Source organism: Sus scrofa, chromosome 16 (assembly GCF_000003025.6).
Source record: "Sus scrofa isolate TJ Tabasco breed Duroc chromosome 16, Sscrofa11.1, whole genome shotgun sequence".
In the NCBI taxonomy this organism is placed as follows: domain Eukaryota; kingdom Metazoa; phylum Chordata; class Mammalia; order Artiodactyla; family Suidae; genus Sus; species Sus scrofa.
In genome coordinates, this window is record NC_010458.4 from 31,977,589 (window position 1) to 32,005,250 (window position 27,662).

A 27,662-nucleotide genomic window follows, 5' to 3' on the forward strand; every position below is an offset into this window, starting at 1 on the left:
AGCTGTCTTTACAGAAAACGAAAAGCAATGACAAAATTAAATCTTGGAAATAATGCTTTGTTATGTAAAAGGAAGTCCTTCTTTGACTATTACAAATAGCTTCTGCTAAGATCCCATTGAGGGGTTTCTTTGCAAACTGAAAGGCAGTTTTCTGCATGCTTGCAATTCATGACATTCTGCTGAAGCATGAAATTATCAAAACAATGAACCTCCGGCTAATTAACACTACAGCAGAGCTTCACAGAGGTAACACTGCACAAATCAGATTCTCTATGGAGGGGTCCATACAAGGAGGACTTGGGCCACTGATTCAGCATGGGCAGGACTAGGTACTATCTGCTCTTGACCATTCTGAGTATGAGAATCCTGATTCAAATATTCAGACAAATCCACTGAACCAATTAAATACCTATATATCCACCTCAAAGACTAGAAGAATTTTTCACAACAGAAGGATTAGTTGATAATACCTAAGCCCATGTTAATAATGATAATTATATACTTTGATATCAGATTTATGAACAGTGAAAATGAAACATACACAGTAGATTCTTATTATCTGTCTCCTCCTCATTAAGGAATTGATGATGAGACCCTTAACAAACGTGGCTCTGGCAGTGGTCTCTAGACCCTGCAGAATTCTCTTCTGTGGCTCCAGTACTACGGTCTCATGCGGCCTGGCTCCATTAAGGTGCTCACTTCTTACTTGAGAACTCATATTTTTAAAATGTAATCATTGCTCATGCACTTGACTCAGTAGTTACTGAGTACTAAGGCTTGCCTTTTAAGAAGATTCTGCTACCTTCCATTATGTTAAGACGGTGCTGTATCACAAAGCAGTATGCTCTCTCTCTCTGCATCTCTGCTCCTAAAGGCTGCTTTTGGTCTGGAGGATGCACCTTGTGATGATGCTAAGTGGTGGGCCTATTCAGTTTAAAATTCTTTTAGTTTGAGGCAGTTATTTCAGCTTGGAGCCTTACTTAAAATGCTTCTGACGATTGCCAAGCACCACTGCAATGCATCACATGAAGTGTCCAACGTGTCTTATCTATCTGCATTTGAAGACAAGCGATGAGCTTGTGGCTCCTTTTCAGTTTGATAAGCTTGTATACTCCAGGACACTAAAATCTACGACTTTTTTTTTTTTTTTTTTTTTGGGTTGTACCTGTGGCATGTGGAAATTCCCAGGCCAGGGTTCAAACCCAAGCCACAGCGATGACAATGAGCCACAGCAATGACAATGCCAAATCCTTAACCACTAGGCCACAAGGAAACTCCCATGATTTGTTAATTAATTTAAACTGAAATTTCTCTTCACCAATAATACTTTTCAATAAATGTTGAAAATTTTCCACAACTAATCTAATAATCATTGTCCATAATAAAAATGGTAAATAGATTTCAGCCTGATTCTAGTCATTCTACATTTATTAATATTTCTGTGACTCTAGGTAAGTCACATGTCATCAGCTTCCTTACCTGCAAAATATGGGTGTTGGCCTCAGAGAAATTTAAAGTCCATTCTATCACTTACATTTTATTATGCTTTACTGAGTAATTATCAATAATCTATTTCAGAATAGGCTAGGAAAGCTCACACATACAAACAAAATAATAACAATAGATTGGAGTAGCTTTTCCTCCAAGCTAAAATAAAATCAGAAGAGGCATGAAATAGGAAAAATACTCTACACTAACCTTAAATATTGGGGTGATTCTATTGATTAGTAAATAAAGATCAATGCTTTTGGAACTGAAAGTTGGTTTCATTAAAAATCTGACCTAACAAGCACAGCTCACATGGTGTCACAAGAGACTTTCTTCTGGGCCTTCTGCACTTTGTGGTTTATTAACAATGATGAGGTTCAGAGAATTACTGAAAATCTTAAATGGATAGTTTTCACATTAGAGTAATTTTCCCTTTAAATAGAAGTGATTAAATTAAATCAACGTAGCTAGAAAAACATACAATATTTTTTGTTATGATTTTGTAGAATGCATGATGTATTTTGTCTAAAAATAGTCTTTCCTTTTGGCCAAAACATACATATTAATACTGACTGTTGACTGACATTTTAGTCACTTGTTTGGATTTTGTGTTCATTTTGCATAAACTGTAGAATTTTGTCTCCTTATATATTTTGCTCCACGATATAAACTAGTCAACTGAATTTACATTAATGCTTATTTATCTTCATAATATGCATAGAGATCCTATATACTAAGTAGAAAATACACTGTCCTTCAGGAGAAATAAAAATGAGATTTTTCCTTTCAAAAAGAAGGATACGCATATCTTCTTGGTAAAACATGTTAATAAACTGCCATATCATTGGACAGACCTTGTTCCAGGAAGCTTGGAAAATAAGTGTATAAAAAACACTGGTGAGTATAACTAAATACGGTAAACTCATACCAATTGTTAAATTTCTAGAAGTCCAAGTCATTGAAGAGAGTGAGGAGCCAGGAATCCAAGTATAAGTCCAATGATTAAAATACAGACTTTGACTAACTAAGAGGCACTACTCTACTGTAGTTCAGGGTTCCCAAATGTTTTGGCATCAGGAACTTTTATACATTTAATAACTATTGAGGACCTCAAAGAGTTTGGTTTATGTGTGTTCTACCAATTGATACTTACTGCATTAAAAATTAATTTATTTTTAAGTGATTAAGAACAAATATTTTACATGTAAAATGAATAACAGCTTTAAGAAATATAGCTATACTTTTAAAAAATTGAAAGAATGACATTGTACTTTTTCAAATTCAATGTGTGTCTTAAACGGGGGTAGCTAGATTCTCACATCTGCACTTACATCTAATTTGTTGCAATATGTTATTCCAGTAGAAGTAAATAAAGAAAATCAGACTTCATAAAGATCTGTAGTTGAAAAGAGAAGAATATTTTAATAATTTTTTCATATAGTTGTGGCTATTCGTTATTGCTACTATAGCAAAACTAAGTGGTAGTAGTTTCCTTAAGATCAGTTGCAATTTGGAATCTATTACTATATCAAGAAAATTTTGCACCCTAATTCATTAAAATTCTATATGCTATCTTTCACATGGAATTTTTTATTATGTAGGGCATTTTGCATGGAATTTTCACCCATAAGTGATTTTTAATAGGTTTTATTTTTTAGAGCAGTTTTACGTTCACAACAGAATTGAATATAAAGTACAGAGAGTCCTCACACACCTCCTACTCCCACACATGCATACTTTCCCCTACAATAAACATCCTGCACCAGAAGGTACATTTGTTACAATCAATGAACCTACATTAGTATGTCATTATCCCCAAAATTCATTGTTTACATTAGGGTTCATTCTTGATGTTGTATATTGCATGGATTTTGACAAACACATAATGACATGTATCTATTACTTTAGTCATACAAAACAGTTTTATTGTCCTAAAAATTCTCTGTGCTTCACCTATTTATCTCTCCCTCCCTCCAACCCCTGACAAACGCTGATCTTTTTACTGTCTCCATAGTTTTATATTTACTGGAATGTCACAAAGTTGGAATTATATAGTTTGTAGCCTTTTCAGATTGGCTTCTTTCATTTAGTAATATGCACTTAAGTTTTCTCCATGTCTTTTCATGACTTGATAGTGATGAAATTTTTAGTGATGAATAATATTCTATCATCTAGATGTACCACAGCTTATCCATTCAGCTACCGAAGGGCAACTTGGCTGCTTTCATATTTGGAGAATTAAATAAATCTTATGTATAAACATCCATGTGCAGGTTTTTGTGTGGATATAAGTTTTCAACTCCTTTGAGCAAACACTAAAAATCAGCATGACTGCTGAATCATATGGTAAGAGTATGCTTAGTTTTGTAAAAATCTGCCAACCTGTCTTTCAGACTGGTTGCACCATTTTGCATTTCTACTGCTCCCCATCCTCACCAGCATTCATTTCAGATTTTCATGATTCTAAATAGGTGTGTAGTAGCTATCTCATTGTTTTAATTTGCAATTCCGTAATGACATATGATGTTGAGCATATTTTGTATCTCAAATTTTGTCACTGGCTACATATACAATCCAGTTGTTTTCCTTTGACAAGATCATTGCATTCACGTTTCAGAAAGTATGTCTCAAATACCCAATCTGAATAAATATGTTTGCATTTCTACTCTTTAAAGAAAAAAATGGTGCTTTGGGGAGGAAAGGCATCAAATTAAGTTCCTTTCTCAAATAACTGAACAAACGTTTGACCTCGAGAAAGTCATCATATTTCCATATCACCACAAGTGATGCCTACTTCTCAGGTTATCATATAAAACAAAAAGACATACACTCAATGGTTAAGATTCAATAAAATTAATTTTTATGCCTCATCAACTATGAGTTCACGGTACTGAAAAATACATGAGCAATAGTATAGTTTCATAGAAGGGGTTTGATTTTGTGCTAAGGCACCTTAGTTTTACCCACCAATAATTTTGCCCCATGCCACAGTGAAAGGCAGATAATGTCTTAGGATTGGTACATACTAGTTTTTGTTTTGTTTTGTTTTGTTTTTAGGGCCACACCCTGGCATATGGAAGCTCCCAGGCTAGGGGTCAAATCAGAGCTGTAGCTGCCAGCCTACACCCCAGCCACAGCAACAACAGATCTGAGCCACATCTGTGACCTAAACCATAGCTCACAGCAACACCAGATCCTTAACCCACTGAGCAAGGCCAGGGATTGAACCCACGTCTTCATGGATATTAGTTGGATTCATCACCACTGAGCCACAATGGGAACTCCTACATAAATACTTTTGAATTTTGGACTTCCTAGGAGGGGCTTAAGGGGCTTAGGTTTTCATGAATAAGCCTTTAAAATCTATGGCTGCTGTCAGTGAATCTACCAGTTACAGAAGTCTTGAGAAATTGCTGTAACTTGAACACCCTCATTTTAGCCAAGGGTACACATGTAAAAAAACTTTACATACGGTTTTAGGGGTTCACAGATAACCAAGAGGCCAACCCTGGATAATTAGAGCATAGTTAATGAACCCTAGTTAAGAGTTTTATGAGTAGCCCATATTAGAATTTTCTACCCCAAATTCTGAGAATCCTTAAATTATAAGTGCCTTGTTTCAAATAAAAGATTCTAATCTCCAGGAACCATGTTCACTATACACAATGTCAAAAATAATTAAGAACACAGTCACTTTAATAACAATGATGTTTCTATAACCAAGTTTAGAAACATTATTTCTGAAAATCCCCAGATCTGTTCCTTTAATTTCTTCCCTATTAAGGAAACTAAAATAAATTATTTATAAAGACTGTTTAAATTTTGATGTACTTGACCTCAAATAAACTGGTTAGATGCTCACTTTCTGATGATTTCAGTTTTGTTTTGTTTTTCCCACCATACTCACAGACAAGGAACATAAATAAAGTTTTCCTACATTTGAGCCTGTTGCTGCCAATGAATTCAGGAGAGTATCCCAGTTAACAGATAGCCTCAAGTCAGTATGAAAGGTATTCACAGAAGAGTAGCCACACTGATGCTGTACCCATGGACCATTACTAGTATCTGCAATTTTTAAAAACTATCAGTTTGGCACTATTTTTGCTCATATGAATGGCACACATACTCACACCTAATAGAAGGATTTTCTGGAAAAAGGGAAAGTAGCCTTTTAGTACCTCATTGCCCATAAACTGGGCTTTATGTACAGAAAGTTACTTTACACGGATAATAAACCTAACATAAAACAGTTATTTCTTGCAGCTAATTTACCTTTATAGTTTATAGAGTGTCTTCTTCATAATGGTACCTTCTGATTCTACTTTCCCTGAGTTCAGCAATCAGTGTGGATTACTGCCGGTTTCCATAGTAACAAGACAACTAATGTTTTTTAAATCTTCATTCATGGACTAGTTTTACAAATAATGTAGAGTTTGGAATGACTGCTTACTAAAGACATTGTGATAGAAACAGATGCCAAAAATGTTAACCCTTCAGATGATGTTTAAAGCTTTTTGTGTAGTTTTTGCTAATAATAGACCCACATATTTAAACGCAGTGATCTACAGATCAAACACTAAGGGGCTTAAGCGACCCTTCCTTAAAGGGATTTTGAATGAATTGTATAATGTGGAAGCAGCTGTTGAGCAGTCATGAAACCTGAGTTGTTAGTACACATTGACCATGATTTGTCGGGAGCTTATTGTTCTTGTCAATGTTAATGAAAATCCAGATTTTCCTCTGAAAAAATCTGACATTTAGAAAGACTTTCCACACCTCTCCAAAAATTAAGGTGAAAGAAATGCTAATAAGGTTAAGTTAATATTGTTAAAGTTAACATGGCTTTAAATTGATTCATGTTCTTAAGTAGTGATGTCAATTGTTGGCCCTTGATAAGTAATTGTTTATTATGCTTTCTTAGAACTACTTTCTGTACTATAATATAAATTAAATGTGTGGAACTCTTTTAGTAGTTATTTTCTTTACACATGCTATCGTTGTACATGGATAATGCATTTGCAATCCATTTATAGTACTTATCAATTTATTTAGTAATTAAAATACAATTATTAAAAGCAACACAAATCAGAGTTCCGTCAATTAGTGTGTCTCATTAAAGCTGCGATCTTTGTTTCAGCTCTATAACTTCCTTTAAACCATTTGCCAAGTTTCTAATTTTGTTTTGTTAGCATTATTTCACATTATTGAGATTACAGTTATGTTATCTTATGTTATGTTAGTTATGTTAGTTTTTCTATCATCTCTCCCATTAAAATGATGCAGCACTAGGTCACTAAACTCCATCTCAAACTGTCCAAGGGCATATAGAATAAAGTGTTATCTGGTCTTTGGGTTCACTAGAAAAGTGAAAGGATACTAGTTTTCTGAGTCTTTGAATGCCACATACACTTGGGCTTGAGTTAACAATAATGCTTCATATTCCTCCTTGTAAGCACACAGTGTCACCTCTCCACCTCAGAACCAAATCTGCTAGGGGTCCTCTAATACAGTGGCACACTTCCTTGTAGGATATAATTTACAGTCATCATCAAGGGTGCTTTATCTGTGACACTAAACCTCACTTACCCTCGGAGCAGATTATGCCTCCATTTGTAGGTCTGGTCTTAGGTGGAGTGTTTGCATGACTGTTCTGTACCTCGGTGGGGTTACTTGTCCCACATTTGTTAATGTCAGGAGTTTGCTCTAGCTGTAGCTCACTGTTATCTAGCATTTCAAAAGCAAGTTAAAAAAAACCCAGCAGGGCCCAGCTGAAATATTTTCTTTCAATACAACCAAGCTGCAGGCATAAAACACAATAGTAAAATACACAATGGAACAAAGTAAAAGGCCTTTATAACAGATCTTTGTCATGCCACTGTGCATATTTCATAACATCAGCTACTGTTTTTCTCAATTGACATCATATAGGCCTCAGTTAATGAAAAGAGACATGGAGCATATTGCATCAAATAGGTGCTGGACAGGAAACAGAAAATGGATCATGAATCCAGGCCCCCTAGCTAAAGCAGTCAAACCTCTGAATAGCAAAAGGACTAATGTGTTTTAGCTGTTCTCCCTTGCAGCCATAAACCCAAGAGCAACATTGAAAGTATTGTCTTTTCTAGGTTGCTCACCAATCCCCCACCCACCTCACTCCACCGTGAAAGCCAGTCAGCAAGGATCAAAAACATTTCCTTTTAAATGAATCATGGCAATCCAATAAAGATGCAACACGCAGATTATGTTCAAATCAATGACAGAACCATAGCCAGTATCAGCAGGCCTCAAGGAACAAAAATTGCTCACAGTCAGGGGGTGTCTGTCCAATTATGAGCTGTGGGGCTAAACACAGAGCACATGCTATGCTTTGGGCAAAATCCCTTGAGCTTCTACTGTTCTGGCTTCTTTAAGCAACTTTGGGCTATTGTAATATTGCCCTCCTTCCTACCTCCCCAGATGGGCCATGACAGCTTAGCTGAGCCTTCCAAAGGGGGCCTTCAATGACACAGTTACACCCAGGAAACAGGCAAACAACTGTAATTAATATCTAGAAATAAATGTTCACATAAATAGGAGACAGGGTTAGTTTTAAAAAGCCAATTATTATGCATGATTATTCAAGAATCCTGAAGGAGTTCCCGTCATGGATCAGTGGTTAATGAACCCAACTAGCATCCATGAGGACACAGGTTCAACCCCTGGCCTCACTCAGTGGGTTGAGGATCCGCGTTGCCTTGAGCTGTGGTGTAGGTTGCAGACGCAGCTCAGATCCCATCTTGCCTGTGTCTGTGGTGTAGGCTGGTGGCTACAGCTCCAATTGGACCCCTAGCCTGGGAACCTCCATATAAAGCAGGTGTGGCCCTAAAAAGACAGAAAGACCAAAAAAAAAAAAAAAAAAAAAGAATCCTGAAAAATAAATACAAAGAAGATTTTTTTTTTCTTTTTTTTTGGGGGCCTCACCCACAGCATATGGAGGTTCCCAGGCTAGGGGTTGAATCAGAGCTATAGCCACTGGCCTACACCACAGCCACAGCAAGGCGGGATCCGAGCCACATCTGTGGCCTACACCACAGCTCATGGCAATGCTGGATCCTTAACACACTGAGCAGGACCAGGAATCGAACACATGGATACCTCATGGATACTAGTCAGATTCGTTTCTGCTAAGCCATGACGGGAACTCCAAAAGAAGATTTTTAAGTGTTCAAGGAACTTGCCAATAACCATGCATCTGTTAAAAAATGAAACTGTTTTTTCATTGCTTCCCATTGCAAATATTTGAGGGGGAAGGAGATACTTTTCTATTTGAGAAGCAAAGGGAATAAACCTGTTTAAATATATACATATTGCTGTGTGTCTACCACACTCATTTAAAAATAGTATTTAATAGCATCAACCAATTCAAAGATCTAATTTCCTTAGACCTCTCTTCCCTGGAACTGGCTATTGTCCTTTTCATGTATCACTGAAAGTTTGTTTTCATATTGGCATGGCTAGAAAAGTATGATGACACTCATTTTAGTTGGCTAAGGTATAAATGAAAAGAGAAAAAGATAATCAAGGATCAAACAGCAAAATCACAGAATATGTTTCAGAGACTGAGGTTTTTATTCCAGAGTAATACCAATGAGGTATAAGACTTCACCCAAGTCATCACCCTCCCAAAGTTTTAGTTTCTTCATCAGCCACATATTTTCAGCTCTAATTTTTTATTTTCAGATCCAAGAGTGTGCTTCCAATTAAGAGAAAAACAACCCAGAGACTTTCACATTTAGTGAAAAAGAAAGTGTATGGTCTTCAGACTCTTTCAAGAGCATTTCGGTGCTATGTAAAGATTTGACAACAGTTGATCTACCATGGGCTATTTTTCTTCTCTCATACTAAAGAAATGCTATTAATACGTTACCTCATTTAATTTACTACCTACTAATAACCTCCTCTATGACTAGCCCAAAGGTCTAAAATAATAGCTAATAATCATCTGCTCTTTAGAAAACTCTCTGCTTCTAAGGATGTGCCTACTTCCTCTAATTTCAACGGGCCATTGTAATTCACACTCATATTCCCAGAGTTTACTGATCTCTGTGAGTAGTCAGGGCATATGGCACAGTTATCCTCTCTGGGAGGAGAGAATCATTTATTCCAAAGAGAAAGAACTTATCAGATCTAGACAGATTTCTAAAACACCTATAAGATAATTTGGATTCACAGCAGTAATAAAATAGCAAACAAATTTCCCTGTCCTGAAAATGATAAATTACTGTATTTCATTGAGCAGATCTTTCTTTATCTGATTTGTTTTAAAAATGATAAATATGTCTCCATAAATCTGAAGGCAACCCAGGAGTCGCCATCTACCTAATTGAATCAGAGCTTATATGATTCAAAGAGATAAGAACATATTAAACAAAGGAGGATATTTTACACTGCAGAAGTGGATATAAAATTCACCTTTGAATAATACAGGATGAAACACAAATATTCAAAACAGACGAAGTATCAAAATGGAAGTATAATTAGAGGGAGCTGTCTCCATTTACGAATAAAACCCTGTTTGAAATCTCAGTTTTACTTTTGCAAACATTCTGACCAGTTTTATGATGATTTCCTTGTGCATTTACTTGTTGATTTCCCAGTTACTTGTAGTTTATAATGAAAACTTTTGTCAGTAAATTTTCCTTTCTGTTCATGACCTTAGTGTTTCCATTATCAACTATTATATGTTCTGTGGTTTTGATTTTCATCTTTTCAGGGAAAAAAACCTCTCTTTCCAATACACATTTCTTTTGTGATTCTTGCTGTCAGCATTTAGCTTGTTTCCTGTGTCACTTTGCTCTCCTCTTGGGCTCTGCCCTCTTCCACATTCTGGCTGCCCTCTAACTGAGATATCTGCTTCATCTCCTTTTAACTCTTTGTCATTATTTTCGATTTTTTACTTTCTCTTCAATTCTTCTCAAAGTAAGACTCTAGCTCCTTCTCTGACCACTTCTGGGTAAATGTTTGGCTTCAGAACTCTGCTCCTGGGTCATCATTTCTGCCACACAGCAGAAGGACATCTGAAAGCGCATGGCGACTTAAAGAAAAGAGCTTAGTCTACTTAGACAAGTAAAGAATGAGTTTCCCATTGATTTTTATGAACAACGACACTAATGCCATTTGGAATCAGGAATCCTTGACACAGTCTCTCAAGATAGAAAAAACAAAATCTGTCTTTGACATGAAAGTGGTAGGTAATTGTTTCATTTCATAAATGGAGACCTTTCAAAACAAAACAAAATTCTTGCTTTTCAGATGGCTTAAGTGAATATTACATGAAATCAGTGAATTCTTTTCCATTATAAATGTATGCATAAATCTCATTTTTTAATGTAAATAAGAGGGAAAAAACAAAAAATAATGTGGTGAAGGAAGGCATATCTGAACAAATTAAGGTATATGGGATACTGGAAAGGGGAGTTACCTCAGATTAGCCAGAAGTATTTTGAAAATATAAATGGGATCACGATACTCCCCATATCAAAATTTCCAAGGGCTTACTATAATATTTAAAATAAAATACAAACTTCTTGTTATCAACTACAAAGCCCTACATTACCTAGTCCTTGCCAATATTTCCAACCTTATACTTCACCCCCTCTCTATCCCATAGCCTAAAGCCCACCCTTAAATGATCCACTGGAGTTTCACATGCACTCTGTCAGTTTCTTGAGCAAAACAAGCTCATTTCCCCCTCAGTATGGTAGCACTTCTTGTTCCTCTTTCTGGAATGTTCTACCTCCAATTCTACTCAAGGATCACTCTATCACTCCTGCTGATATATGACTCCCCAGAGTCCCCTTCCTCAATTTTTCTGTAAAAAGGACCACTTCTCCTTATCATTATCCCCTAGATTCTTTTGTGCTATATATTTTTCTAAAACATTACAAAAAATAGTGCCTAGCACAAAATGATCAAAAATTGATTTTTTAATAAATTAATGGAATTATTGAGTTTGTTTTAAGAATAAAATTAAGATAATATACAAAAAGTACTTAGTACAGTCCTTGGCACATAAAAAGTGTTCAAAAATTATCTAACTTTTCCCACAAAATTACCAAGTTCCTTGGATAAATGATCATGTCTTTTTTGCTTACATCTCTTTTCTCAGGACCTAGGACAGTTCCTGGCCCATAAGAAGTACCCATTAAATCCTTTTCTTTGAATGGATGGAAGAAAGAATATTATAAGCTAGACAACATCTTAAAACATAGTTACTAAAAAACCAACAATGATATGATGTCACTTATAACTGGAATCTAATATACAGCACAAATGAACATTTCCACAGAAAAGAAAATCATGGACCTGGAGAATAGACTTGTGGCCGCCCGAAGGGAGAGGGAGGGAGTGGGAGGGATCGGGAGCTTGGGGTTATAAGATATAGCTTGGAATGGATTTACAATGAGATCCTTCTGAGTAGCATTGAGAACTATGTCTAGATGCTTATATTGTAACAAAACAAAAGGGTGGAAAAAAATGTATACATGTAAGTGTATCTTGGCCCCCATGCTGTACAGTGGAAAAATAAATAAATAAATGAACAAATAAATAATAAAAAACCAACAATGAATAATACTCCCAATTGAATAACCTAAAGTATGAAACTAAGCAAGCATTTAAATTCCCTTTGCTCAATTATATTTATTGAGAACTTACTACACACAAACCTTGATGCTAAAGCAGCAGAAGAAGCATAGGTAAACAGCAATAGATGTAGCTCCACAAAGTTTAAGATAAAACTAAGAATAACTTATCCGGTATAGAAATGAGGGAGTACATCTAGACAACGACATCACCACTTTAAATTTGGATACCTTGGAAAATTGTGTATCGATAACTGAATAGAGAAAGAAAAATGAAGTAAGTGAATATCTAGCTATAATGTAAATAAGAAAGAAATGATTTACAGTCTATAGATCACTCATGGTTTAATTAAGACATGTCTATGGTTTTAATTGAGTTAGTATTACACAGCAAGGAAAATATACTCAAGCTATTTTCTCTAAACTACTGTCACCAAGAGGATAACCACTGCATTAAAATCTTCTAAGTAATGAAGTTTAATACAAATTTTCAGATCATGAAAAAATTAAAAAGAAATTATTTAACTAAAGAAATCTAAAGAGACTATCTACAATGTATGAGATAAAAATATATGAAAAATAAGGATGACCTTATTTAGAGGCACCAGGAATGAAATCTTCATACAGCTATTACAACCCACTTAAAGCTGGAGAGAAGAATTTTAAAGCATTTTTGTGTTTTATTTTTAAAAGCTTGCCACATCAGTTTATAGCCCAATAATGAATCCTCATTCTCAAAATGTATGTGAACTCCTGATTTTAAGGCAAGCTACAGATGCAAAATTATTTCAGAAGCATGCACAACTTTTCCCTTCAACTGCAATAAAAACAAATAATTTCATCTTATACTTATCAATCTTTCTTTTCTAAATGTGCAAAAGCTTGAGGAAGCCGTTTCACAATAATTATCTACTCTTAAAAACAAGAATAATTTTCTCATGAAAGTAAGATAAATTAAGTTTTTATACTGCTTTCATTAATAACTTCCCAGCTAGTTACTACAATAGTTTCTTTTCAAATAGTTCTCTTTGAATTATCATATTTAATTTTGTTCACTCAATAAATATGACATAACTTCTAACTATATTCTCTGGACCTAAACTGAAAAGCTTCTTTAATTAGCCTGAAATTGGTATTTTTCTGTAAACAAGCAGCTAACTTGTAGCATTCCACTCCCCATAGTTCAAATTTAATAATGAATTAAAGTTGTTACTATAAAGTAGATCTTTTATTTTGGGGGAAAAAAAAAAAAGGAATTGCATACTTCTGCTTCTTTATGGTTCAATGACACTTAACATCTGATATTATGCTCCTAAAATCAACTCTGCAAAAAATGAGTTAGGTAAACTAAAAAGAGAAAACAATCATTATTTTAGGAAGTGTGCAAGGCCCACGTTTCATGCTAACTCTAAAGTACAAAGCCGGATTCCTTTATCACGCTGATCATGGGAGTGAAAGAAGCAGAGTGCATGTCACCAGAGCTGCTCAGATGGGCAGGGACTGCCATGTACTGCCAGCTTCATTCTCACAGAGTAGAACACTAGTTAAAATACTTGAATAATTCCTTTCTCTTTTTATTATCCGAACTGTGCTTAAAAAAAAAAAAAAAAAAAAAAAGGAAAATAGCTCGATAGGAATAATTCATTAAAAAAAAAAGACAACTCCTGCAGACTCACTTAAGAAACCAATACTCACCTTAATAAAAAGTAAGATTTATAAATAGGTCAGCTAATGAAAATAATTAGAATGTCCCAAACGAGAGAACCACCTTCTAAACTGATACGGCTGATGGGTGTAAAGGCAGGCTAGCCCTTCACAGCGGACCACATAAGTAACCTGCAATTCCTCTTTGACAGTGGTCCTTCGGGTCTCACAAATGACATAGAACAGAAAGAATTTGAGTATAAATACTGGACATACTGACATATATTTTATGACTTGTTTGGAGATTTATATTGCCAGAATATTAAACACTTCATTTAATGTTATGTTTTATTGAGATTACTGCATTTTGCTATGATTTCGTTATTTCTCAAAAAACATTTTTAATTGTGTGTCACCAAAAAATTTAAAGAAAATGAATTTACAATGATTTAAATCTCAGAATTCTATCTATAGAAAATATTTCAAGAAGAGTAACCAGTACGTTAAGTATGCATGACGTGAACCTGTGATGAAAATGCATCTCTAATTCTTTCTACAATCATCTCTTTCAACCTTCCCCTTTGTCCCTGCAAGAAAACTTTTGAAGATCTCTGAATTTTCTACTCACTCTCAGGTAACAGACAATTCTACAGTCTCTATAGATTGCCAACAGCCTCAAGTCAAAATTTAGGTTTTCCACTTCTCTGCAATAATAAAAAATCTAATCTCAATTTAAATCTGCTCTTCTCCTGAGGTTTGAAACCTGAAGTGTGAAAAGGATACACCTGGTTGCCTTCTTATCTTACCTCCCTGCTTACTCTCTTGCCCCTGCCTCTAACTGCTCTTTCATTCCCTCTAGGATGTAAGGTAGGGAAATTTGGATTGATAAGGATAGAACAGGTCTTGCTGGGCTTGATAAGTTCTTGCTCTCTGGTTCTGAAGACGTTTACAGTGAGTACATTTAATGTAGTGCTCTTGAGACTCCTTGGAAGTTCCCTATTAAACTAAGGGAACTAAGATAGATGTTTCTCAGTCGCCAGGCAACCAGTAAATCCAGCCTCTTTCGCTAAGACTTTCTTGCCTTTTGAAGACTTCATGGAAAAGAATCCAAGTTGATCCATCTCTGCAAGTGTGGTCCACATCTGCATCAGAAATACTCACACATACTTTGACTCAACAAACTTTTGGACTATTCTCAATATCTATACCACTGACTGTCCTGGCTCTTCCAACAAAGCAGCTAAGTCAATTCTCTTTGCTTTTGGCTTTCTCAAGAATCCAGTGTTCTCCAGGAGGTTTCTGAAAGCCTTTCTCAGTGCCGTGGGAGTTAGTTTACCTCCATCCTACCCTTTCCCAAAGATGGGTCAGGAGCCATATATACCACGATTATTCTTAACAAAGAAGTCTACTTATCCGTCCCTTTCACAAAATCCTCTCTTCTGACCCTCTTTGTAAAATTTTCTGACCTTGTTAAGAGTCTAAGAGTTATAGAAGAGAATCTCTCTCCATTTCCTTTGTAAACTCGTCATAATTGGGCTGGGGTGGGAGCGGTGGTGGTGGGAGGAGTTCTTATCTCACAATGCTTTGGCTTCTTGATAATCTGTCACACTGCAGCCTCAAACCAAACTGAAGATAGTCCATACTGTGCGTTATAGTAATACCTTAGTTACTCCATACATGGGCAAATGGAAAAAAATAAGCAATAAAATAATGAACTCTGACATCTCTATATAAATTATTTTCACTCCTTAGCTTCTGTAATATGTTAGCTTTTAAACATGAAATAAGTCTCCATTGTATTAACACCTCTGTACAGTCCATATAACATTGAATCAATTTTTCAGCTCTTTCCTTGATGATCTGCATTAGAAGAGAAAGGATATTAAGCTTTCTGACATCTAAGCTTTGAGGCTTCCACTGAGGTTATTTATTTTCAATTACATATCAAGTGACAGCAACAATGCTGTGTTGTGAATTAAATGGCTTTGATTCTTCATTTAGTGTGAATTCAAAGCTCAAATATAGATACAACCAAGCATGATAGAGGTGAAATCCAACAGGGGTCCTGTGAATAACAGGATTTAGTTTAAATAGCTACGTTTTGAACTTATACTCCCCCTTCAACCTATTCTGCAAGTAGTGACCATTATAAGCAAGAATCAAAGTGCATGAACACCAGAAACTACAGGAGAACAAATGGAAATGTCACCAACAATATTTATGACAGCCTATAATTATTTATTTATTTGATTAATTGTTTATTTCCTGTCTATATCACCAAAATGTATATGCAAAGAGGGCAGACACCTTGACTTTCTTATTCATCATGTATTTCCAAATAACTGGAAGAATAATGTTTAGCACACAGTAAGCACTTGGTAAATAGTTGATCAACTGAAATGGGTTGAAGAATGGATGAATAAATTAATGAAAAATAAATTTTTGAGTGAATACTGGAGTTAATTCTAGAATGGAGATTTAATTTGTTATGCTTTCCAGTTAATGACCAGCCCTAAATCATCAAGACACTGATTTTTTAATTATAACCACAGAGCTTTTAATTTTTAATTCATTCCCAGAGCTTAAAAAATATATTTTACTGTGAATAAAAGAGGAAAGAGCAATCAAAGATGAGTAAAACAAATAACTTCTTTCACATTAGCTGGAAAACCACATCTAGAGACTATGACATTATGATGTCAGAGGTCAGGCATGGGCAACTGTATTAGTTTCACAGGGCTACTGTAACAAAGTACTGCAAACCTATGGCTTAACACAACAGATATTTATTCTCTCACACTGCTGGAGACTAGAAATCCAAAATCAAGGTGTTGGCAGGGTTGGTTCCCTCTGAAGTCTCTGAATGTGTCCCACGCCTCTCTCCTAGGTTCTGGGAATGTAAGTAGATCTTGGTGTTATTTGGCTTGAAGCTCCTTAACTCAAATCTCTGCCTCAATCTTCACAAATGTCTTTCTTTTCTCTGTGTCTCGAATTTTCTTTCCTTCCTCTTATAAGAGCATCCATCATTGGGTTAGGATCCTAAATCTAGGATCATCTTACTTGAGATCTTTAATTTAATTACATCTGTAAAAACCTTACTTCCAAATAAGGTCATAATCATAGTCACTGGGATTTCAGAAGGATATATCTTTTGGTGAGATAAAGTTCATTCCACTACAGTAACTTCCAGGTATTGGTCAATGGAAGCCAATGCTAAATCTCTTCAGAACTATAAATCCCTAAGTTCAGCTATTTCCCAGTCTTGGCTTCTGAACCAAGTGTTCTGATTTCTCCATGTATAGGTTCAGATGCATTCCAAATCTCAGACTAATCCAGGCATGATTTGGTCCTTCCTGTTAGACTGGGTCCTGCTGGTGAACTCCTGCCACACTGTGGTAATGACCACCTGCCTTTCCAGCCCTCAAGTGTCAATTCCTGCATTCCATTAGACAGATACCATGTACTCTGGGGAACATGCTACTTCCTTTTGTATCCTGTTTAAATCACGACAGAGGTCTGAACATTGAGTTTTGCTCACCTCACTATCCCAGCCTGTGGTTCAACATAGAGGACACATTTCATATAAGGAATGCAAACCCCATCTGCCCTGCGTAGTCAGGAAAAACCATGATGCCATGCATATTCAACGGTCCCGAAAGCAACATTCTGCCCTGATGTTTCTTCTTCACTGAGACAAGAAGTTGCCTGAAAGTTAACATTAAAGTGTTTGATTCTCAAATGTCTTCTTGGTGAGGTCTGCCAACAGAGAAAGAAGAATGCCATGAAGAACTGGGGACAATACAAACCTGGGAACCGACGAGGGGGCCCTAGAGGAGGATCTGCCTTTTCCCCATTTTTCCTACACCTGACCTGCCTTCAGTTCTGTCATTCTTGCTAGAAATTTTTAATGCCTTTTCTCCCAGTTTCCTCAAGGTGATGATAAGCATGGAAGAGAGAGAATGACAATTCCCCCAAAGTGCAATTAATAGCATTTTATATCATGAATAATACTGCAGGCCTTGTAGAAATTTTAGGAAGATAAATTGATTTAACATATGTTCTTGGAGTGTGTGAGAAATAGCCTAACAGATGCGAAATTCAACTGGACATGGAGAGACTCCATGCTTTTTTCTGGTTAATACAGTGACCCAGGAAGAGGAGACCGGCCACTTGGTCCCGAGTAACCAAGTGAGAACTAACTTGTTCTGTGAGTTCAAACCATTGGGAGTTTAGCTTCATCCATCAATATAAACCAGCAGAGATTAGATTCCTCTGAACTCTAAAAGGAGTAGTTATAATTGTCAGACAGGATTCACACTAAAAGAAAGATTCATCAAAAAAGAAAAGAGAGTTAAAGTAGAGATTTGCTGACTCTATAGCAGTCATTACTTACTATTTCCACCTGTTGATACCTGGTGCTGTAATGCACATTCTGCCAGCAAACTGAAACTAGAACCTTGCATTCATTAACATGAAAGCTGAGATCCCAAATGCTGGAAGTCTGTTGGATTTTAAAATTAATAATTTCAAATCAAATTCCAGCTGTTCTAGAAGATTATAAATTTCCCTGTACTGAATGTGCATTTTCATGGGAGAATTAAACAACTGGAGCTGAATGCAGCTGCCCACTTTAGACAGGGCATGGGATTTCTAGTTTGCCTCAGTCATCACCATTCCCTTTTGTCTTCCTGAGGCTGTGGCTGAAAATCAGCTGCTATTCCCATGCTATTTCCCCACACTAGGCCTGTTTCAAGCATTTACAATGCAAACATATCCCCTATATAAATTTGCAAATCTGAAATTTGCCACCCGTGATGTAACATCTCAAGAGTTCCCCTAAACAAAAGTATGTCTATATTGGTCAAGCATTTTTTTTTTTAACGGCCACACCTGTGGCATGTAGACGTTCTCAGGTCAGAGATTGAATCCGAGCCACAGCTGCGACCCATGCCACAACTGCGGCAACACCAGATCTTTTAACCCACTGCTCCAAGCTAGGGATCAAACCTACACCTCCACAACAACTGAGCTGCTGCAGTCAGATTCTTAACCCACTGTGCCACAGCAGGATCTCCTGTTCAAGCATGTTCTGTGGAAGGATGGATCCTTTAGAACCTAGACTTCTAGAGGGAGGATGGACTTTGATCACGAACCTCTGCTCACTGCGCTAGTTACTGAACTGTGGACTTACATTCAGCGAACACTTTTCCCACAGATGGAGCACTTCCTATGTGCCACCAACTGTGTGACTCTAGAATTTCTGTGTCAACAAATTCCATGAAGACTTTGAAGTGTTGCGGAAACAACAATGTGTGGCTGGGTAACCACAGGAACTTGGCTTATCTTCCTCATAAAGCTTCCTCTTCAACTTGAGCCTCTGCCCATCTTTTGCTCAAGACTGCCACGAGAACAGCAAGGCCTCTAAAGCACTTTGGAAATACTTGTAGCATATACTTACCTTTGTTATAATTTGAGATTGGATCTCTCCTATGTTATGGACGATGAAGTCCATGTCCTTTGGGCAAACTGTGTAACAGGCCACTTAGGCTTTTGCAAATGTTGAAAGATCAGGCAGGATTGATTGGTTTGCAATGCAATATCTCAAGCTGACCAGGGATAAAATTCCATCTATGAACATAAATCAATTTTTAGATGTTCCTTAGCTCAACACTGTTAATAGCAGGCTTTTTGTATTTCAGCTCCCTCAGTTGCTTTAGAGATTTTTCCATACCAGGGCAGAAGAAAAGTAAAAACAATTCCACAGTGATGACTCAGAATGAAGCCCAGTTATTCCCCCTGGAAGACAGAAAGAGAGAGAGGGAGAGAGAGAAGGAGGGAGGGATGAAGGGAGGGAAAGAGAGAGAGAGGGAAAGAGAGAGAGACAGAGAGCAAGCGCACAATGAAGATGCAACATGTTGGGATAACTGGATGCACTATAATCAGTTTTTTCAAGAATTTACCAAGTTATTATCAAAGGAATGATGTTTGCATGCTCTTGTGTGAACATTAGTAGACACTTAAAATGATGTACATATTATATAAGTTATTAAGTTTTTGAGGTGGGAGCAATAGTTAGAACCACATGACTTTGCAAATTGTATGATGAAGTAAGACACTTGTCTGAATGTACAATTTTAAACATCTGTATAGCTTGTTCAACTAATGGAGAGAATATTAGCTTTATAACCTGACAGAAACATAGGTCAAAAAAACTGAGAGTTCTAAAACAACTGAAATGGTCTCTGACTTCATCAATATTCCCTTAACCTTTGCTGAGAAAGCTACATGATTCATCAAAATCTAGAGAGTTTCCATTAGAATCAGCCTTTACTTTGAGACTTCAGACTCCTGGGACTTCCTCGACTTTATCTCCTATTTATTCTAAATAACTTTGCTGATAGGAGAGATTATAATGATCTCTGTTTGTTATTGTAATCAAAATTTCTTCTTGGCCTACAAATTCCTGACTCAAACATCAACTGTTCACGGTAGCCTTCCACTGGTTGAGCTATCACTGTGTTAATCTTAATTACTCCATGTCTCAAACTCCAGGTAGAAGAAATATATTCAGCATAGGTCTTATTTAAAAAATAAAAAAAACATGCAGTAAACAAATATCAAACTCTAACCAATGGTGCATGTGCAGAAGTGCTTAGCAGTGAAATCTGAAACTTTTAAGAACATGAAAAAAAATAAGTTTGATTGATGGATGGCTAGAAGGATGATGGATATCTGTGTAATAAAGCAAATATAACTTAGAGTGAACTGCAGAATCTAGGTAGTGGGGATATACAATATACAATTCTTCCAAGTTTTTGGAATGTTAAAAAATTACCATAATAAAATGTGAAAGGAAAAGTTCACTTGAGTTATATTAAAATATTTAATAGCTGGAGGAATATGGGCACTAACCAATTAGAACAAAACTGGCAGCTGAAGCTGGCAGGGACAGGCCATTTACCTGCATTGAATTACCCCTACTATTTGTTCTCAAATCTAGGATCTCGGAAGATATGAGAGATATAATTGAGATACTAGGCCCTGACATCTGAGAGTTGACACTTTTATGGACGATAAAGGTTTGCACAGCAGCATAGTCAAAAATAAAATTCACACAGGATGAGTATATTACTCAGGGTTCTCCAGAGAAGCAGAACTAATAGGATATATATACAGGTATATTTATATGAGAGGATTTTTTATAGGAATTCATCCATGTGGCTATGGACACAATCTGTCATCAGCATTTACACCACAGGAAAGCTAGGGATATAATTCAGTCCAAGGCCAAAGGCCTGAGAATTGAGAATTTGAGTCTGATTTGAGTCCCAAAGCCAAGAACCAGGAGCACTGATGTCCGGGAAAGGGAAAAGAAGGATGCCCCAGTTCAAGCAAAGACAGCAGATTTGCCCTTCTACCACCTTCTTGTTCTATTCAGGCCCTCAGGCGATTGGATGACATTCACCTGCACTGCTGAGGGTGAGGGTGGTCCTCACTCAGTCTAAGATTCCACTACTAATCTCTTCCAGAGACATCCTCACAGACACACCCAGAAATGTTCCATCAGCTATTTGGGCATCTCTTAAACCAGTCAAGAGGATATATAAAATCAACCATCAATCATAAAACAAAATTCTTTTGTTTTTGATTAATTTTTCTTTCCTTCTGAGTCCCTAATTATTGGTAGCAGAATAGAAACAACTTTCATCAGGTTTTAAATTTTACTGTGATCTGATTATTTTAATGGCTCATTCAGGATAGTAAAGCTTCTTAGAAAAAATGTTTCTTCCCACACTTCTTGGTATTCTCCCCATCTCGCTGGCTCTTCTCCAAAACTGCATTGGACTATATGTGCACAGGGAAGGAAGTGTGCATTTCCCTCCGCCTCACAGTGGGGAGAATGAGCCACTCTCTCGGGGCACTTCCCTCTGGCCCTCTGATCTCCAAGGCAATGCCGCCACTTTATCACTGCTTGCTTTATTTGCATTTACATCTGAATCAACAATTATGAAAGCTCAGAATCTTTGTTGTGCTTGGTTTGAGCTCCAAAGAGTTCCATGTGCCAAGGTCTCTCACCTTGGCTTTCAGCTGCCCCTCAAACCCTTGCAGTAGAGCCTGAAGCAACTATTTTTTTTTTTTTTTGTCTTTTGTCTTTTGTTGTTGTTGTTGCTACTTCTTGGGCCGCTCCCGCAGCATATGGAGGTTCCCAGGCTAGGGGTTGAATCGGAGCTGTAGCCACCAGCCTACGCCAGAGCCACAGCAACGCGGGATCCGAGCCGCGTCTGCAACCTACACCACAGCTCACGGCAACGCCGGATCGTTAACCCACTGAGCAAGGGCAGGGACCGAACCCGCAACCTCATGGTTCCTAGTCGGATTCGTTAACCACTGCGCCACGACGGGAACTCCCTGAAGCAACTATTTGATTTCACCTATGCACAGAGGAACCAACCCAGGTAAACATACCAACCCAGGTATGCCCAGGAAAGTTCAGCTTCAAGGCCTTCTCTTGCCTAAGGAAACAACACTGGCAAGTTGCCTTTACCGAGAGATAACGTATTGACACCCAGGTGGGTAGAACATCCTGTGCAAAGACCTCCTTCCAGAGGCGCACCCCTTTCCAGCACATGGCCCCTTCTCTGGTCTTCTGCCTCTGAGGACCTGCAAGAGTGAGGAGGCTGGGTATGGAGTCACCTGCTTTATTGCCTCCTTCAGTCTTTTTTCTCCAAGCAATGAGGATGTATTAGTTTCCTATTGCTGGTGTAACAAATTCCCACAAACATAGTAGCTTTAAAAAAACACCCGTTAATTACCCATGATTCCATAGATCAGAAGTCTGGACACAGTGCCGCTTAGCGCAGGCTTCCACTCCAAGTCTTATAAGGACTAAATGCAGGTGTCACTGTCCTATATTACTTTCCAGAAGCTCCAGGGAAAAACCCACTTCCAAGCTCTTCCATGTGGTTGGATAAATGCAGTTCCTTGTTGTTTCAGGACTAAGGTCCTTGCTGACTATCAGTAGTGATGGTTCTTTGCTTCTACACACTGCCTGCATTCCTTCTCATAGGTTCATGTGACCCTTCTTCCAGCAAAAGCAGAGGGGGAGTTGCTATCACACTTCTAATCTCATTCTCTTCTGCTGCATCTCTCTGCCTTCCACTTCTGCTTCTAGCCAGGGAAAGTTCTCTGCTTTTATGGGCTCATATGATGAAACTGAATTCACCTGGATAGATAATGCCCCAATTTTAAGGTCTATAATGTGTTCACATTTCCAGAGATTAGTATTTGCTCATCTTTGGCAAGGAAGGTTCTGCCTACTGTGGTGTGGGGTCATTAATGATTCCCTCTTCCTGTATGAAAATTCATTGGTAAAATACTTTGGTATAATTACCAAGCTTACTACTGATATATTATAGGCAAGCCAAAAAAAAAAAAATGCTACAGTAGTTCTGGCTCCTTGTACAGATAAGAAAAATGAGGCTCACAGACTTTAATTGCCTTGCTCTCACACTCTGAATATTGAGTGTCAGTGATGAGTCACATAAACAATACACAGACTATTTTTTTCCACATTCCCCCTCTTTTGGTATGAGGAGTCATTTTTTTTGATGCTAATGACATCCTGGAGAGGGCACCTAGAAATTAATGATGTCTATTTTTAACAACACAGCACAAGATCTATTCAGTTAAATAATGTGGGCTTATGGCAAGCATTGGTTTCTCAGGTTCCCAAATTACCTGTGGTGCTGACGTGCCTGGGGACCCAGAAGATCTCTATTATGATAAACATAAATAGCAAAAAAAAAGGAAAGAGAGGAAAAAGAAGTCATTTAAGCTAAGGCAGGAAAGCGTGTCACAAATCCAACTTTTTGCTTCCTGAGTTTCCTCTCACTCTAACAGATAGGCATGCTATCCACCACAAGAGGTTGAATTCTAGAGCATGAGTCCTAGTTTATGTAAGTCATTTCCTAACCTATTTTATATTAGAGGAGTCAGGCAATATGCAGAAAAATGTGACCAATTTAGATAATACGGCAAAACGTGCCATTTGGTCTCATTTATCATAATAGGAATTTAAAAGAATACTCATGAACCACTTAGAACCTATGAGTTAGTAGAGTAGAATAAGTGCTTTTGCATAAGATCTCCCCTTAAATCACTGAGTGCCTTACCGCATCATTAAAATCAAATACTAAAAGCAAACAAACAAAAAAAACCAACTGTCAGAATCATAACAACTTCAGAGAAAAACAATTTCACCCCTACGTAAAGGGCTTGCAAGATCAAACATCTTTATTCTAAGCCCCAATCCCTTTGAGATACCTAGGTGCATTTTCCCCCTGGCTACATGACAGGAGAATGGAACCTGCTTGGCTGCCTTCATTCTCCCATGTCACAGGCTGCAGCTACAGTGCGTTAACCAACTCTGGGCACTCTGCCCAGAAGAAGAGGAAAGCTGCCCACAGCCAATTCTGAGAGAAGAACACGAGCACTGAGGCAGAGCAAAAGGAAAGGGTCAGCTTTGTGCAGTAACTGGTCTGCACATTCAGACACGTTCAAGCCAGATCTAGCCTCCTGTTCACAGGCATCACCCCCTTTCATGGAATAACACATAGGAGAGGGATTCAAATCCCCCACATTCCCTACACGGCAGACATCAGAACTACACGCTGGGATCTCTTAACAGTTTATAAACCAATGTTCCTCTGTGAACACAGGAGACTGATAATTCTAATAAAGAGACTGTTTCAAACACCAAGTGCAGTCAATTGAACCTCTTCTAAAAGGCAGCTATTCTACTAACCACTAAAGACACGGCCAACATCCTACTTCAGGATCCATGTGCTCATATTATGAACCAAGGGTACAGAAGATATTGATGGTAGGGGCAAATTCCCACTGGACTACATCATCACAGCTACCATAAAACCCTTTTTGCTGACTACTGTTGTAACTCTTGTCACAGTACATCAAAATTATTCACTTAAATAATAATCATAATAAGTTAAATTTACATATATTATCTCAGTTGATCCATACAGTAACCTGAAGAAGTAGACACCATGACTGCCCTTCATCATAGACGAGGAAACTAAGCAGTGGTGACATGAAGTCATCCCTCTCAGATCATAGCATATGCTAACCTGATCCACCTCAGAGCCCAGCCCTTGAATTCTGTGCCAATAATACCTAAAGTGGTCTGCCTTTTCTTCCAAGCAGCAAGCTCCCCAAGGGCACAGACTGCTCACTTACACACCTCTGCATCCTCAGTTACTGACATATAATAGCTGCTTAGGAAATGATAAATGAAATGTCACATGAAGAGTCCCACACCTTGTCCAACACACTCCACTGATCCTTCTGGCTAAAACGTACTTTCTTTCAGGTCATGGACAAAGACTCATTCATATGAAAAACAGACTGAGGAACTAGTTTGTGGAATCTGGTCAAGTGGCCAGTAACATTCCTTAAACTGGCTATATTATTGGTTATCTGTCCTTATCAAGGTCAGGCTGACAAACTCATTTGGCAAAGTCTCCTTGACTCAATATTTTATTATATATGAGTTATTAAGCAAGCTATAACTTATTTCCATTAATACTGAAACAGGTAAGACCTACATAATCATTGTCTAACAAGTATTACTGTTTTTTTCATTACCCAACTGAAAGATGAATTTTGGAAAAAAAACTCAGAAGTACACATAGGAAAAGATCAGATCCTCTATACATTCTCTAACTATGTTTTGCTCCCAGACGTGATGACTATAAATAATTAAGGGAGTTCCTGTGGTGGGTCAGTGGTAGCGAGCCCAACCAGTATCCATGAGAATGTGGGTTCAACTCCTGGCCTCCCACAGTGGGTTAAGGATGTGGCGTTACCGTGAGCTGTGGTGTAAGTCATAGACGTGGGTCAGACCCCGCAGTTGCCGAGGCTGTGGTGGAGGCCAGCAGCTGCAGCTCAATTCAACCCCTAGCCTAGGAACTTCCATATGCCCCGCCTGCAGCCCTAAAAAGCAAAAATAAAGTAAAATAATAATAATAATAAGAGTATGTATCTTGCTTTGCATGTGTATACAACTTTTCTCCCAAGTAAATGAGATTGTATAAACTGTTACCAGACCAGGCACACTGAAACCAGATTAAGCCCTGCAACAAAGTAAGAAAGAGAATGGAAATAACACTGTGGCTCAGCAAACATTGCTTTGTAGAGTAATCGGGTGTACCTCCGGGGTTCATGCTCCCACACTCCACTCCCAGCATTTTTCTCTAGTCTGAGGGATTCTTCATTTCTCATAGACATCAAGGACCTCTAAGCGTCACGTAAGCCTCTATTAGGAAATTAGGAGAAGAATCATTTGCTAACATGCTCAAAATCTAGTCCGTCCTTCACATTGCTCATTTGTTGCTTGAATATGAAAGTGAGAATAATTTCAAGTGAGGGAGTCCACAGTTTCAGATTTCAGGCTAAGCCTTATAGACTGGTTTTGCTTAGGATCACATAATTGTTGATTTTTATTCTAAGTAAATATGGGACATCTTTCCATTCTTCTTGACAGTTGAGTAATATCCTCAAGTATGACTATTCCGTACCATAATTAGCTACTTCCCTTTTGATGAAGGAGACTTAGGCTTATCCAGTTCTTTTGCTACCAGAAGCATCTTTTGCATTTCCTAGAGAAGTAGCTGGATTTATTGCAGAAAAAAAAGGTGCAAAATGTGTATAAAAATACCTTAAAAAGGTAACTTTTATGGACCGCATGGTTGTATCCCCCAAAAATGCATATGCTACAACACCTCAAATGAGATACTGTGTTAATAGATAGAGCCTTTGAAGGTCAGGAGAGTGGATCCCCCACAATGGCTCTACCAATGAATTAATGTCCTTATAAGAAAGAGAAATAGACTAGAGCTGTCACACTTCCTTTGCCATGTGAGGATGCAGCAAGAAGGCATGGTCTGCAAACAAGGAAGAATGATTTTTACTAGAAACAGGATGAACTGGTACCTGGATCTTGGCCTTCCCAGCCTCTGGAACTGTGAGAAATAAATTTCTGTTGTTTAAATTACCCAGTCAATGGCACTTTCATTTTAGCAGCCCAAACTTAAAATCCATCTTATAGATATAATTGCTGATACTATCTTGAAATATCTACTTATTTTGAATCATTTTCCCAAGTATATAAAATATTCGTTCATACATTTGGCTAATACTGAATATTTGATTGTGTATTCTGCTTTGCATTACACTTAACATTCTATCCTAAGATTATTTCTATTATTTATTAAAAACGTGATTTTTTAAAGCTGCCTACTGCATTAACATATATATAATAAAGTTTATTTACTCATTCCTCTATTTTGGCCATTTACACTGATTCCAATTTTCAATTACAAACAATAGTCAGATGAATATTATACTAAGTCAAACCAAGAGGAAGGTAATGTTACAATGAACACTTTATAGATAGAGATCATGAGCCACAGGAAGGCTAAGAAACTTGCTAAATAGAACTAGTATGTGGAATAAAGAAAAAGAGGAAAGAATAAATCACTGTTGTTTCACACTATTTACCCACTCTGCCTCAATTATCTAACTACCTCACAATAGGATTATCAGGATCAAATGAAAAAAATGCTGCAATTACTTTGAAAGAGAAGCTTGTCATGGCATACTTATAATGTCCAGATATTAAGTTTAAAATGAAGGAGAAGGAGTTCCCTGGTGGCTCAGTGGGTTAAGGATCTGGTGTTGTCACTGCTGTGGCTTGGGTTGCTGCTATCACATGGATTTGATCCCTGGCCCCAGAACTTCTGCATGCTGTGGGAGCAACCAAAAAATAAATAAAATAAAACAAAATGAAAGTGAAGCTCTACTCTGGAAAAAGAGTTAAATATGATGAAACTA

The 27,662-nt window shown here is 37.4% G+C and overlaps 1 long non-coding RNA gene across 2 annotated transcripts in view; it reads right to left on the reverse strand.

Moving 5' to 3' along the window:
• LOC106506482 overlaps nt 1–27,662 on the reverse strand; it is a 204,504-nt gene that overhangs the window by 41,420 nt on the left and 135,422 nt on the right. Inside the window, exons 3-4 of one of the 2 annotated variants that reach the window (XR_002339587.1) lie at nt 17,293–17,459; nt 12,282–12,364 (exon numbers count right to left, since the gene is read on the reverse strand). The exons of the other annotated variant lie outside the window; for it this stretch is intronic. This is a non-coding gene — a long non-coding RNA (uncharacterized LOC106506482). Of the gene's footprint in view, nt 1–12,281; nt 12,365–17,292; nt 17,460–27,662 lie in introns of those variants that run through there. 2 annotated transcript variants of the gene reach the window in all.